Source organism: Lethenteron reissneri, chromosome 52 (assembly GCF_015708825.2).
Source record: "Lethenteron reissneri isolate LAM-NWPU_2019-01 chromosome 52, ASM1570882v1, whole genome shotgun sequence".
Taxonomy (NCBI): Eukaryota; Metazoa; Chordata; class Hyperoartia; order Petromyzontiformes; family Petromyzontidae; genus Lethenteron; species Lethenteron reissneri.
Window position 1 is genome coordinate 9,797,422 of NC_083830.1, and position 14,249 is coordinate 9,811,670.

General features: G+C 49.3%; 1 protein-coding gene across 5 annotated transcripts in view; it reads left to right on the forward strand.

Moving 5' to 3' along the window:
- Positions 1–14,249, forward strand: part of RSPRY1 (ring finger and SPRY domain containing 1) — a 56,679-nt gene that overhangs the window by 15,040 nt on the left and 27,390 nt on the right. The window contains exon 1 of one of the 5 annotated variants that reach the window (XM_061573182.1): positions 169–260. The exons of 3 other annotated variants lie outside the window; for them this stretch is intronic. The gene's annotated coding sequence lies outside the window, so the exon portion shown is untranslated. Of the gene's footprint in view, positions 1–168; positions 261–10,001; positions 10,097–14,249 lie in introns of those variants that run through there. One more of the 5 variants, XM_061573179.1, reaches the window with a different exon arrangement.

Genomic DNA, 14,249 nt, shown 5'->3' on the forward strand with positions numbered 1-14,249 from the left:
TGGTGAGTGCAGCGTGCGACGGCTTGATTGTCGCGGCAATAGGAAAGATTCATAATCGCGGCAAGGCAGCGTGCGGTGTTGCCACGTGGGGTTGGGTGTGGTGCTCGCGAGGCTACGAGTTGAGAAACGCCGCTCTACGTCCCTTGGTTACCGCACCGCGCCCGTGTGCGTAAGAAGAATACGGAGCCCGCTTTCATCGGCGTCAGCGGTTCCGCTCGCGGGCGTGGAGGTGTTCGTCGACGAGCCAGACCAGAATTTCGGTACCAAATATGTCGTGTGCTTTGTTGCTGTATGTGGCTCATGAAAAAAAAAACGTTGATTACGTGGTAACTTACTTATTCTATAACATCACACATTTTGTTTAAGGTGTTGGTAAAACTCAAGTTTTGCCGTTGTAGATGTCACCAACAAGTGAAATATTTGGTTTGGGCCCATGGACAAAGTTCTCCCGTATAGCCTGTGACAGACTGTTGGGGCAAGTGTTGTTAGCGAGTAGCACCTATGACGGCCGGCACGGCACACGAGGGGGTGGGTGACCGGCACCACACCCGGCCGCCTTTGTCTCCCCAGTAGTGATGTTTACACACCGTGCCAGGCACTCATTTGAGGCTGAGTCGACCTAGGGGAGGCCCAGGACCGGTTCAGATAATCGTCACCGGTGTTGGCCGGAAGCAGGAATCGAACTCGGGTCGCCAGGTTTGTAGCGTAGCGCTCTAACCGTGACAACCATGCTCGCCACTATGTACCACGAGACGGATGTGGGCGGTTCCTCCTGGCTGTAGCGGATATTACTGATCTGCCACTGACACTGTGATGATGCGACCCGTGTAATAATATACTCGACGCAAGAATACGGGAAGTCGGGTCAATCAATCAATCGGGCCTTTCTTTTCCGTGCCGATATCGCCCTCAGTAAAGTAGTTCATCGGTGCACATTACAGCAGAATGGGGAGCGCTACGGGGGTGGTGGGGGGGGGCACGGAACGACAGGGATGAGAAGGGGAACCCGCCACGACCTCGGCGGCGTTTGAGGGCAAAATCGCCCTTAAACGGATCCGCGTAAGAGGTCGTGCTTGCGCCATGAAGCCACAAGAGTTCAACATGGACAGCTGTGGCCACTGCTAGAAAAGGGTTTTTCTTCTCCCCCCCCCCCCTTCCCGTAACTGTTGCCTATAAATCCCACCGCCGCCTTTCAAAGATTAACGTTGTGCGTTAATTGAAATCGTTGCCGCCTGCATTGATTTTCTGATCGAGTTTAACGGTGTGCGTGATTGGCTTTTGTTGAACAACAATAGAATTTGTTTTTGGTGAAGATTAACCCTTCAGCCTGCGGATGTGGGTGGGGCCTTGTTTTATCGCTGCCATTCGCAGCGCAAAGTCGGCAGGCGCCTTGCAGTTATTTTGCCACGGTATTTATTTCTGCCGTGATTACCGCATCGCGATCTCTTGCGGAGGTGTGGTCGATGAAATTGCGTTGGCGTCAACTGGGGCATTGTGAACGCGGCGATCGAACTTTCAGTTCTGAGCTCCTGCTGGGATTTATTTTTCTTATGAACGAGTTTGGTTCCAGAGGTCTGTTCGTAAGTCGATTTAATCGTAAGTCCAACTTTACTCCTGTAGATTCCAAACATGGTGGACGGTATGTCCACTAAACATGGGGAATGGCTTTAAAAGTTGTATAATCTGCTGTAGATGTAGATGCCACTGGTTTTTTACATTCTGCAGATGTAGATGCCACCACCACCATCTATTGCACAGCCGTTGAACTTACGGCTCTCTGTTCGAACAGGCAACTGCACATACGGACAGGTTTGTTCGTATCTCTGAAAGTTCGTAAGTCGAGTGTTCGTAAGTCGTTTATAGGCTTGACCAAAAAAAACCTCGACGTCCACCCTGACAACAACCACACACCCGCCTGCGCTCATTCAAAATGCCACTTTCTCGTCGTCGTCGTCGTCATCATCATCACGACCCGTGGGCAGATAGCCACGTAGGTGTCCACTGCAACATTTCGTCTTTTCGATTTAAAGCTTTCGTGACTGCAGGGATTCATCTTCTTGGTTCTTTCGGTAAAGTCACGTAGAAGGGAGATAATAAAATAATAAAAATAAAACATAATAAAATAAATATTCAGACACTGTCTTTCCGACAGACCTGTTCTTCACCTGAGGACGGCTGCTTGCGTTGTGGCCGAAACGTCGTGAGAATTGTATTTTATTTTATTGTTTTATTTTTATTATTTTATTATCTCCCTTCTACGTGACTTTACCGAAAGAACCAAGAAGATTTCGTCTTTTGTTTCCACTGTCTTGTAGTAGTGGCCACATCTTTCTGGCACCAATCTCTTATGATGTCTTTGTCAAGCCATTCTCTGTTAGGTCTTCCTCTCTTTGTGGTTCCTTCCATTTTTCCGAACAACACGCTTTTAATTTCACTGTTGTTGTCCATCATACATGTGTCCAAATAGTACCAGTTTTATTCTCATCACTGCCTGCATCATGAGGTCGTCTTCCTCGATGTGCAACCATTTTTCTTACATTCACGTTGGTCACTCTTTGGATCCAAATTCGATGCGGCAGTAATCCTTCTATAGCAATACATTTCTAGTGCCAATATATTAGCTCTGTCAGTGTTTTTTTCAATGTCCAAGTCTCGCAAGCATACAAGCTGTCCTGAACACGCGTGTGTTCTTAAGACGTTCGGTTTGGTCTCGTCGCTGATTTTGCTTGCTTCTCCAGATGTTATTGAATCCTGCCGTTACTCCCTTTTGCCTTTGTGATCCCGGCTATTGTGTCTTTCATGCAGTCGTTGTCCCATGGACACAAATCCCTTCACATTTCTATTTCCGTCCGTCTCATTTGTCGACGCTGCTGCTGCTACTACATCGGCAGTGGTGCACCAGCGTAATTAGCAACAACAACAACAATTAACAACACGGCCGTCGATAACCCACAGCTCACCATGTGCTATGAAGGCAGGGCATTGCCCAACACGTCGCCTCTTACATCACGTTGTTGTTTTTCTTCTGCTAATGCCGCACGGCGTCGTCGGCGAATGCGTCGAGTTTATATTTGTAACCGTCGGCTTTCTTTCTTCGTGCTAAGATTTCAGCTCCTGTCCCAAAAGCGCACATCAATCGGCTAAGTGCTTCAGAAGCTGCACAGCCTCCCCCCCCCTCCATAGCTGGGGACTAGACACACGCACACGCAAAAAAACACGTACGCTCCCAAATCGACCTACATTTTTGGGGGCTATGGCGGCTATGAGATGTTAACTACCTCGCCTGATATACAGGAGGTCGTGGGTTCGATCCCAACCCTGACAATATCTGTATATTTGGAGTTTGCGTGTTCTCCCCATGGTCGCGTGTATTTTTCTCCGGGTCCTCCGGTTTTTCCCTCCGCATTTAGAATCACATCACGCGAGTATTTGGCTGCTATAAATTTCCACACGATGATAAGCCACTTTGTTGAGCTATCGTTTGTGGCCAGGTCGCTTCTGAAAAAATTGTTATAGCTCAGTGGGCCTTATCTGGTCAAATAAAAATAGTAAAACAAAATTGCATAGCTCATAGGAGTAGTGGTAATACACAGTGAGATGCTTCGGATCTAATTGATCAAATTGCACTATAGGGTATATCATAGTGTATTTGAAGCAATATCACACATTCAGAGTATTTGGCTGCTATATATTTCCACACGACAAGCTGCTTCCATGAGCTATCATCTGTGGCCAGGTCGCTTCTGAAAAAGAGCTACGTAGCTCAGTGGGGCTTCACTTAGTAAAATAAAAGTTTGTTGAGTTTTTCATTTCAATAACGACCACGAGGAAACTCGCGCGCCATTCGAACTCTCCGGTGACGTCAGTCACGGGTTACTCGGTTGTAAGTTTCGCGTCTTGTTCATTTCTCCTAAATGTAACTTCGTTCCTGTTTTTCTTGTTGTTTCCATGTAATCGCCTCTTCCCCAAGCTGGTGTTGCAATTAACACCCGCTCGGTTCATTCAGCCACGTGCTCTGTGCGTTGGATATAAAATAACGGTTTTGAGGTTGCTGCTTCTGTGATCGGAGCGTTTGGCGCTAGTTGGCTTACGCTGCGTTCCTGCAACCCTGTCACTTTGTAAGCGAGGGTTGATGGATCACAACAACAACAACCGCCATTCGCCACTAAGTAGGCGGTGACGTCACCACGACGCTTGTGCCAGGCCATGTGCACCTTGAGGCCACGTGAAGTATCGAACGCCCGCCGGCAGGAGGTCACGGGGCAGACCCAGGTGCCACCGGTCGACCGACTGAGATGACCGAGATGACTGGCTGATGCACCACCTGTGCCCCCTACTGTGCCAACTTGCTGTGCTTTAGACACCCAGTACTCCGCTCGTTGTTGTGAGCGTCGCTCCTCCGCGCTCCGTTGTTGTTGGAGGGCGACTGCCTCCAACTGCCCAGTAGCAGCGTCCTTCACGAGCCTCCTCCTCCACTGGTGGGTTGGTGGAACACACACACAAGACACAGTCGTGAAATCTCTCTCCCTACCCGTAGGCCTTGAGGTCGCCACCTCCCCGGCTTGTACGTATGTTGAACTTCTTTTGCACTGTACGTAGCCAACCGTGCTTAATTGGAGGTGCGGGGGAAGGGCTGACAGACTAAATACAAAAAGCAGTTCTAAAGAAATTAGTTTGTCAATATAAATGATTTAAAAGTGCATAGCTCCGGTGACTTCCCTAATATCGGAAGGAAGAGCGTTCCAGACGGCCGCAGAAGCGTATCTGAAAGCGCCGTGCGATGCGGTGACCACCTTTGTTCGACAGTGAGCCGAAAGCCTCTGCTACGAGGATGACCGGAGTTTGCGTGATGGTGGTTTATGCTCCTTGACTGAGGTCGGCAAGGTATCGCTGATTCATTTGTGGCAAGCACTTGGTGTGTAAATGAGCGAGACCTTGCAACGTATTTGTTCGGTAACTGGAAGCCAACGCAGCTTGGCGAGCACTGGGCAGTACGTGTAAGGACTTTACTCACGTGAGCACTGCCACCAGCAAGTGTTGTGCAGTGTGAATGCAGATCGGCTAACGAGTTGACATCAGCAATTGCCAACATTAAAAAGTCCCTTCGGTGCAAAAGTCACATTTTTAATATCTTCTTAAAGTGTTAACAGCTACGCCATATAGTTCTCAGTGTCTGTGGGTCATGCATTCCAGTCCAACCATGGATCGCGGAATGATTAACAAATGTGTTTATCCTGTTCGTGTTGCAAACAGAATAATTTCGGTTCCGTTCCAGGTCTTTTTTAATTTCACTCTGCTCCAGGTCCAGCGTTTGCTTTTGTATTTTACCAGATAAGACCCACTGAGCTGTGGAGCTCTTGTTCAGAAGCGATCACAAATGATAGCTCAACCAAGTGGCTTAACGTGTAGAAATTCGTTGTAGCCAAACACTCTAAACGCATGATTCTAAATGTGGAGGGGAAAAACAAGAGGACGTGGAGAAAAATCCACGCGACCACGATTAGAACATGCAAACTCCAAATATACAGGCGTCAAGTGCCGAGATCGAACCCAAAACCTCCTGCATACCTGGCGAGGTAGTTAACATCTCACCACCATGGCACCTCGTCTAAAGCATACTTCACCTTTTCTTGTTCCAAACAGAATAATTATGTTCTGTTCCATCCCGGGTCTTTTAGAATGTCCAGTCGAGGGTCTACAGCATACTTCACGTATTATTGTTCTAAACAAAAGTATTTAAAGCTTTCGTGGCTGCAGGAATTCATATTCTTTGGGTCTTTCGGTAAAGTCACGTAGATAAGTTCAAAGAAAATAACAATTATTTAGTTCCGTTCCGGGTATTTTTGAAAGTCATTCTGTTCTGATCGAGGGTCTAAAGTATACTTCACCTTATTCCAAACAGAATAATAATGTTTTGTTCCATTCCAGATCTGTTTGAATGTCATTCTGTTCTGGTCCCAGGGTCTCAAAGCATGTTCCGTAACATTCCTCCGAGTTACTCTTAGAGCGGCCCGAATGGGACAAAAATGATTGTTCTTTTACATATTTGTATGTAAATTGTAATTGAACAAGAGGCCGATACAGAGCATACACCACGACATAGCGAGCATGGCCATCGACGGACGGGAGGGCCCCGGTGACACTTGCCGATGGCCCGGGGACGTTTTCTGAAAGACATGTGGTCACACCATTCCTCGGAGAAGTCGAGGACGAACACGAGAACGAGGATGAGAAATGTACCCCGACAATCGGGGCTCCCCGCGGTGGCTAGGAGGATGTTGACCACCTCGCCTGGCATGCAGGATGTCGTGCGTTCGATCTCGATCCCCGACGCCTGCTGTATACAGTAACGTGTCAGACTACGCTGGACCCGCACGTATGCGACCGACCACGATTCATACTAAAACTTTGTGTGACTCGGTACTTTCGCTACACCCACGGGGCGGGAAGCGAGGAGTCAAATCACCCTCCGCCATCACGCGAACGTGGATTTGAGAGCGTGGAACCGTATCGCCCGCACAAGAAAGGAGTCCAAAACTATAGCGTTCTAATATATCGTTAATATAGTATAGTGTTAATAATATAGTGTTAATAACACATTCCTGCCGAGGGAGCTGGTAGGAACGTTGGTTGCTCGGTCAATGGCCAGGGTCAACGGCGGCGTGGTGTATTCCGCAAATATGCCCGATTGTGAGGACGGGCACAAGCCGGCGTGAGTAGGTTAAACGTTGAGTTTTATAAGGGCACCATGGGGTGACCAGCCCCTCCCCACTCATCCCCACCCCTCCCACCCCCCACCCAGCCCCTCCCCACCCTCCCCACCCAGGCCCTCTCCACCCTCCCCTCCCCACCCAGCCCCACCCTCCCCACCCAGCCCCTCCCCACCCTCCCCTCCCCACCCAGCCCCTTCCTGCACAATGGACGGACACAATAATCCCCTGTGGGCTGGTGTAACCAGAGGTTCCTACCTGTAAGATAGTGTTAATAATATAGTGTAACAATCTATATATATAAAATCGCAAATCTGTCTGTCTGTCTGTGTGTGTGTCTGTCTGTCTGTGTGTCGCCGGACCATACGCAGTTTCATTGGACGAAATGTGAGGGATTTGCGAGACACGATTGGTCCGTTTGGTTTTCCACGGCGGTTGCCCCTGGCAACGGGTAGCGACGCATTCGCTGCGGGGTGGACGCCATTTTTAATTCCCGTTAAAAATATGCGCACGCATTAACACGCGACTCTGAGGTAAATTCATCAAAGTTTCACGTCCTCTTCACTCCCCCCCCACCCCAATGTGTGCAATTACTATTATAGGGTCGGTAGATAATAAAATTATAGCGATTAGACAGTAACCCGGGCAACGCCGGGTACTTCTGTTAGTATAGTATAACAATATAGTGTAATAATATAGTGTTAATATTAATATAGTGACCTGGATGCTACCGATGGTTAGTGAATAATTTCCTGTACAGTACTTCACCAAACATTTATGTACATTTTATATCTACACACGTATAGTATATACTAATATAGTAGTTTCTAGTACTATATAGTTTCTAGTAATATATAGTAGCACTAGCAGAAGTACCCGGCGTTGCCCGGGTGAAAAATATATTTCTTAATAACCTTACATATATACACAGATGGGCTGCTACCCCTGCGCCCCCCCCCAGCCACGATCTCCTCGGCCGCTGTGCAGTAATATGTACGGCCTATAGTGTGGTGGGGTGTCGAGGCCTAGTACCATGCAGAGCCTCCGGCCTCGCCTAAATTGCCCACCCGGCTGAGGCTGGGTACTCGGGCCGTTACCCCCCCCCCCCCCGCGCATCAATAATACTGTCTAATCGCTGTAATTTTATTATCTACCGACCCTATAATAGTAATTGCACACATTGGGGTGGGGGGGGGGAGTGAAGAGGACGTGAAACTTTGATGAATTTACCTCAGAGTCGCGTGTTAATGCGTGCGCATATTTTTAACGGGAATTAAAAATGGCGTCCACCCCGCAGCGAATGCGTCGCTACCCGTTCCCAGGGGCAACCGCCGTGGAAAACCAAACGGACCAATCGTGTCTCGCAAATCCCTCACATTTCGTCCAATGAAACTGCGTATGGTCCGGCGACACACAGACAGACAGACACACACACAGACAGACACACACAGACAGACAGATTTGCGATTTTATATATATATAGATTGTATAGCATAAACAAATGGTGCTTTTTCTGGAAGATTTTATTGTTTTTCTAGGTGATGTTTCAATTTGCGTACAGTAAATGTTAAATGTATCTTGTAATTGTATTGTTTGTTGCGGTTGCACCCGAATCAAGAGCCGAATGGCTCGCAGGGTTATTCCAAATAAATGAAACTGAACCCCGAAATACGCGAATTCACGCTTACGGGTGGGGGGGGGGGGGGCGGTACGCGGAACCTAACCCCCGCCGCGTACTCTGAGATCTCGCAGTCTTTGGAGTGTGAGCATACTCTCTCCCCGTGGTCGCCTGGGCCGTACGCTCAAAACCCGACCTTCATTTTGGAGTTCCACAGTAGCGAGATTTTAACTTCCTCGCCAAGTACACAGGAGGTCGTGGGTCCGATCCCGACCCTGACGCTGGTTGTATATTCGGAGTTTGCGGTGTCTCTCTCTTCCCGCGGTCGTGTGGATTTTTCTCCGGGTCCTCCCGTTTTTTCCCCTCCACATTTAGAATCAACAACACCCGTTCAAAGTATTTGGCCGCTGCTATAAATGTCCACGCGATAAGCCACTTCGTTGAGCTATCATTTGCGATAGCCGGGTTGCTTCTGAAAAAGAGCTGTGTATAGCTTAACCTGGTAAATAAAAAAGAGCTTAGTTTGTCCGTTAAAGGAAATAGGGATTTTTAGCATGCGTAACGTGGCCAGGAGAGCGGGGAACGGAGCGAACGGATGTGTGACCACCAAACGCAACCGACGTTGGGGAAACGGATTTGTGTCAGAAGCTTTGGCATGATGTGAGAACAGCGGCAGGCGACGTGCGTACTCGTCGCGACGATGCAAAGCACCGGCAATCTTCGGTTCCAGCGCGACCTCAAGCCGATGCGGCGTTTTCTTATTTTGAAGGTACGCCTTCGTTAAACGTTACCATCCGGCGCTCGGGACGACGCGATTTTTTTAAAAATCCTTTAAATTAAGTTCACTTGCTTGCTTGCTTGCGGGCTTACGACCGTGCACATCTTTCGGTCGTTTTTTTTATCAAATCCTTTATATTAAGTTCACTTGCTTGCTTGCGCGCTTACAACTGTGCAAATCTTTCGGTCGTGTTTTAACCCACTTCCCGTGATCCAATCGAGCTGACATTTTGCTACACAGTCTCGTTGTGCGTGACAATTTATTTTCGTGAAATTTTTTTTCAAAAATGTTCCACTTTTTAGGAAAAAAAATAATGTCATATTTTATTTAAAATACCAATGTTATAAAAATGAAACTCTTACTCAAGAAAAACAGAAATGAATAATAAAATCAAACCGATGCCACGCATATAAAGGATTTATAGTGAAAAACTTTGTTTTTACGGGTTAATTTATTTTGGGTCGAACTCCGGTTAAAATAAAAACCTCAACGCGTCGGCATCCGCGGCCCGTGAATTGTCGAGGGCGAGGTCGATCTTCTGACCCTCGCAACGCTGCCAGCCACCCGGGAGAGGAGGGGGGGGGGGTGCGGGGGAACTGTCGGCGTGGCACGAGTCGGGCGTTGGTGGAGATCTCGTGGGTGGCAACAGCTGCCCGGCAGATGCCGTTGCCATCACGAGCAGCTGAGCATGCGATAGCGAGCTGTTTTTCCTCCCCCGCGTGGTTTAGTTTTCTTTTTCTCTCCCCTCCCTCGTTTCTTACGCGATTGGCGTTAGACCTCCTGGCACGTGCCCTTCCTCCACCGCTTGCTCAGTAAGCCCCCCCCCCCGCCGCGCGCGTGCCCCCCCCCCCTTCCCTCATTTGACTGATTAAAGTGGCTCTTTTATAATTGAAGTCGTCACTTGCTCGGATTTTGATTTAAGCACCTGGACAGGAGGAGGAGTTCTTTTGTTTACAGTTTGTGGAAGTGGACTGCGCTCCCCATTCAAGTGTGAGTCTATGGGTCTCTGTGTGAGTTTATGGGTCTCTGTGTGAGTCTATGGGTCTCTGTGTGAGTCTATGGGTCTCTGTGTGAGTCTATGGGTCTCTGTGTGAGTCTACGGGTCTCTGTGTGAGTCTACGGGTCTCTGTGTGAGTCTACGGGTCTCTGTGTGAGTCTACGGGTCTCTGTGTGAGTCTACGGGTCTCTGTGAGTCTATGGGTCTCTGTGTGAGTCTATGGGTCTCTGTGTGAGTCTATGGGTCTCTGTGTGAGTCTGGGTCTGTGTGTGAGTCTACGGGTCTCTGTGTGAGTCTATGGGTCTCTGTGTGAGTCTGGGTCTGTGTGTGAGTCTACGGGTCTCTGTGTGAGTCTGTTGGTCTCTGTGTGAGTCTGTTGGTCTCTGTGTGAGTCTATGGGTCTCTGTGTGAGTCTACGGATCTCTGTGTGAGTCTACGGGTCTCTGTGTGAGTCTACGGGTCTCTGTGTGTGAGTCTATGGGTCTCTGTGTGAGTCTATGTATGTATGTTGAACTTCTTTTGTACCATACGTAGCCAACCGTGCTAATCGGAGGTGCGGGGGAAGGGACATCAGCTGTGGCATAGCGCTCGCCTTCTTGTAACACTGGTAGAGCTCGTGGATGGGGAGGGGAAATCTGTATTCCCATGACTGGGCCGAGTCTCTCCGTAGTCACTTAAAGAAGCATTGACAAAAAAAACCACTAACGTGTGGCAATTCAGCAAGTAAAGTATCGAATGTGTGACCGCGTTTCAACACTCGCTCAACCGCGTCCCCAGTCATCGCTGCAATTAGTGCGGCTCTCCCCTCGCCTCGGCCTCCTCTCCCGCCCCGAATGTATCCCTCACCCGCAAATTCCACGCGATTCAACAATCCACGCGTACTCAACCGAGTCGCATGGCCACGTAACCAAGTTGTACTATCATGTAACCAAGTTGTGTGCAACCGAGTTGCGTGCAACCGAGTTGCGTGTAATCAAGTTGCACTGTCATGCAACCGAGTTGTGTGCAACCGAGTTTCACGGCCACGTAACCAGGTTGGACCGGCGAGCGAGCGAGCTGCCCGGCACACTTGCCCCGGTGTGTGGGCGCGTCTCTGACGACGCGCGGGTGACCTTGCGGCTCGACGTCGCCTGCCTCGGCGGTTGTCCTCGCCCCAGCGAGCGCGAACTCGAGTCGGCGTGCAGAGCGGACGCGGCACAGTGGGAGCGGTGTCGTGCACCCTCCCGCGCATCGCAGTTATCCCGGGGGCGTGCTCGGCCGATTTAATAAAACGAATATTTTTGACTTGGCTTTGTTTTTCCAATTAAATTCCAACAACTGCGTCTTGGTGATGAGACAAATATACGGCCGAGCAGTTTAACGCCGCGCCTGAAGAGTGGCTTCTGCGGGTGACGTCAGATTAACTTTGTGACGTCAATCACACGGGCTTCTGGGCCGCGTTCGGTGGTCTGGGAAGAGTGCTGCTGCGGCAAAACAACCAATTTTGATTTTCGATTTGAAGCTTTCGTGACTGCAGGGATTCATCTTCTTGGTTGTTTCGGTAAAGTCACGTAGAAGGGAAATAATAAAATAAATAAAATAAAACATAATAAAATACAATTCTCACGACGTTTTGGCCACAATGCAAGCAGCCATCCTCAGGTGAAGAACAGGTCTGTCGGAAAGACAGCGTCTGAATGAACACTACCAAGCTTGGCAGCGTATATATACGCTGCCAAGTTTTACCGAAAGAACCAAGAAGATCAACCAATTTTGGTTGAATCCTCGTAGCCAGGTCGTGGCAATGGCAGCGAAGGCAGAGTTTACGCCGATGGATTTTTCAATCTCGTTATCATCGGGTGACAACGGTTGAAACCCTGCACTCTTGAGAACCTGGTTTAATCGTGGGTGGCAGAACCGTGGATTTGACCCGGCGTTCTCACACGAGGGCCCCAAATGAGCCACCCAGCCACCTGTGAGTGCTTTGTTTTCAACTGTTTGTTGTTGGCACGCAATCGGCAGCCGCGTACTCAAAGGCACGGAAGTCGGGGGGCGGGGGGGGCGGCAGCGGCGAGGGACGATGCACTGCAGCTGAGCGCTTGAGAACGCTGCCCCCAATAAAAATCCGTGCGAGTCGCCGCCGCCGCCGCCGTCTTCGTCTTTGGTAGTATTTACATGCGCTGGGCTGGCACGCGGTGCCACCAGCCTGCTGCCTCCGTGTGCCCACGAAACCCGACCTGATGAGTGAAGAGACTCACGGGGGGGGGTGGAGGGGGGTGCTTCACGATTCCTTGTAATGCCGTCTTGTGCTCTCTCTCTCCCCTCGTAACCGCGGTCATATGTGCGCGTGTTTCTGTGCGTGTTTGTGAGTCGGCCCGCTGGGGGAGCGTGCTGGTGTGTAGCGGTTAGCGCTACTCTGCACCGCCAAGCTCGGCGGCCCGGGTTCGTTTCTCGCTCACGGCAAACACCAGTGAGAATAATCTGAACTGGTCCTGGGCCATTTTCTAGGTCGACTCAGCCTCAAATGAGTACTTTTCGTTGTAAACATCGCCACTAGGGAGACAAAGGCGGCCGGGCGTGGTGCTGGCCACCCACCTCGTGTGCTGGTGCCGGTCTTCATAGGTGCTCGCTAACAGCAATTTCCCCAACAGCCTGTTACAGGCTATACGAGGGATCTTTGTTTTTGTCTCTTGTGTCAGCCCGCTGGGAGAACTTGCTGTCATCTGCATCCTTTGCCCTCTCTACATTCGGTTGGCACGCCGATTGGCACTGTGGTGAGCGGGGGCTTGACTCACGTTTGGAAGATTGTGAGTTTACATCTCAAGCAGGAAGCCGCAGTGGCCAGTCACCCTTCCTGGCTCGATAAAGTGATAGCAACGTGCCTGTAGCCTGACTGCATGTGGGCGTCGCGAGTTTTACTCTCCCTCTCTCTCTTGCCTCTGCTGGGGTGTACGAACGGGCCAGCGGCCATCAACTGTTCTCTAAATATTTTTTAAAATTTCATTCATATTTTTAACAACAACAGCAAGTACGGACGGGCAAAGACCCAGGATGATCGGCGTCCAAACGACCGCCGTAAAAATAAGCGTAGTTACCGGAGCCTTGAGTTACCATCTAAGGCGGGGGTCGGCAACCGGCGGCACCGGAGCCGCATGCGGCGGCTCTTCAAGGACTGCGCAGTGGCGGCTGTTGAAATGTAGAGGGGTGTTTTTTTTGTTACCAAATTCGAAAAAAATGTCTCTTGTTGTTATTTTGGTTGCCGACTCCTGACCATGGGAGTCCAGTTTACTATGTGAGTGCTGTTCACCATGGGAGTCAAGTCTATTATGGAAGTCCAGTTTACCATGGAAGTCCAGTTTACCATGAAAGTCCAGTTTACCATGGAAGTCCAGTTTACCATGAAAGTCCAGTTTACCATGAAAGTCCAGTTTACCATGAAAGTCCAGTTTACCATGAAAGTCCAGTTTACCATGAAAGTCCAGTTTACCATGGAAGTCCAGTTTATCATGAATATTCCAGTTCACCATGAGAGTCCAGTTTACCATGGCCGATAGATGTTCAGTTTACCATGGCCCATGGTCTCCGGTAGTGCATGCGGCTGTTTATAAGGGCTGCTCCGTGACGTTTATCAAGCGCCACCGTCTCCTATTCGCATGAATTGCGGCTCTTGAAATATATATGTATTTTTTTTACCGAATTAGAAAAAAAAAATTCTCGTTCTTGTTATTTTGGTTGACGACCCCTGATCTACGGGAGCGGTATAAGAACAAGTAAATAGCAAGAGTGATAAAGGGACGGATAGGGGAGAGAAATAACATGGAAGAGAAAATTCTGCCTTAAAGGCAGCCTTTAATCAAATTATATTATTTTCTTCTGCAACTCCGATTTGCACCATTGGCTACGTACGGTTCGAAGGGAGTTCCACGTACATATGTACGTGATTGCAAAATGTTCAAGAACCAATTGCGAATGTCAAGGTCTGTTAGACACGACGAGATGGCGTCAGGAGAGAGAACGTTTGTGTGGTTCTTCTGTTCCTCCTCCTACTACATTGAATGAGCGCAGACTTCGAGGTTTACTGTATGGTCTATAGTTTGGGCTGCATGGCCACAATCGCACGAAGTGATTTAGCTCTTGGAGACATATTGCCGAGACACACTGTGTGAG